Raw genomic sequence first — 1,724 nt, 5'->3', positions numbered from 1 at the left:
TTTATGAGTTTGATGAGGTTTCGGCTTTAGTGTGGGAAGCAGCTGCCAAAGTGTTTTGACAGCACTGATATGGAATATCTGAACCGACCCCCTCCAGAAAATACACCCCGGCCCTTAGAAGCCCACAGCACAGCAGGGAACATCCACCCAAGATGAGCAGATAGGACAGGAGACTGATCCATCTTATCCAACATCGGGTGACAGGACCTCCGGTGAGTTTGTGTTCTGCTTCGTTTAGGGAGATTTGTCTGAAGAGGGCGAATAAAGCAGAGTAAACAGGGCCGCGGCTCGCATGGTGCTCAGTGATGGAGAGAAAACATTTGGGCAAAGAGAGAAGAGCCTCTAATAGAGATAAAGATCTGAGTGCTCATGGCCCTCACGTCTGGCAGCTGAACAGACAACATGAGTGATTACATGAGGGGGGGTTTTCAGCCTCTCCATGGAGAATAGTTTTAGTGAAGAGGGAATGACAGAGAGACTGCATGAAATCACTGGCTCATATCACAATAGAGTCCAAGGATGCCAAACAACTGACATACATAAAGAAAAAAAGAGCAGTCACTCAAATTCCATTAAAGACACTGAAATTAGTTGACAAGCAGAGTTTTTTTTTTTCCTGGTGTTTTTTTTTTATAGAGATAGTTTTGTTACGTAGTTTAAAAATAAAATGTAGTTTTGTCACGATCAAAAGCAAGGTGATCAATCCCTGAAGAGTTTATTTAGGTTCATGCTTTATTTGAATTTATTGAAAATTACAAGTTCTGTGTTTGCAGTGTACCCACCATGCTTGCAAAAGACTGTTCTTTCTAGTACTAATATCTAACCATTATTAAATCAATATGTATTTACTTGAGTAGCAAAATGACTCTCTGAATTTTTATCAAAATGAAGTGACAATAAGCTTATAGCAAGAACAAATATCTGCCAATGGGAAAAGAAAAATCAACTTGTTTTCCATTTGAATGAAATAGAAAAGGTTATTAAAATATAAAGATTTAAAATGTACATAACAGTAAAACCAGTAACACTTTACAATAAGGTTCCATTTGTTAACTGCATTAGTTAACATGAACTAACAATGAACAAAACTTCTTTAAAACATTTATTAATTTTAGTTAATTTTATTCTCAACATGTACTAATAGGCCTACATTTTTAAACCAAGAGTCATATTTGTTAACAATGCACTTTGAACTAAGATGAACAAACAATGAACAGCTGTATTTTCATTAACTAGCTTTAAGAAAGATTCGGCAAAATATTGGAAGTTGTGTGGACTGATGAATCGCAATGAAACACGAGTTGCATGGTGATGCTCCAGAGCGGTGTCTTTTAAAATCTGTTGACAAATATAATAATAAATGCATCTCTACCACAGGGAAGCATGGAGGAAGAGGTGGCATTGTGTGGGGAGCCTTTTTAGCTGCTGGTAATAGTGAGCTACTTCACTGTGAAAAGTCATTTAATGCTTTGGAGTACAGGAGAATATTGCACAATGGCTTGCTTTCCACAAATGAATATTTATGTAAAGAGGAATGATCAGATGTTATTTTTCAACAAGACAATGATCCTGCCCAAATTGCTAAGACAACCAAGTAGTGGCTTGAGAGTCCGGATTTGAATATTTGGTCTCACATTAAACTCAAACGAAATGGAAGACATTTTTCAACTATGAATTGTTTGAAGCCATTAACATTGATATTTAACAGGAAGTTGACAAGTGAG

This window comes from Siphateles boraxobius, unplaced genomic scaffold, assembly GCF_051911475.1.
Source record: "Siphateles boraxobius isolate OS27281-9 unplaced genomic scaffold, OSU_SipBor_1 19, whole genome shotgun sequence".
NCBI lineage: Eukaryota > Metazoa > Chordata > Actinopteri > Cypriniformes > Leuciscidae > Siphateles > Siphateles boraxobius.
This window is presented reverse-complemented; position numbering follows the sequence as displayed.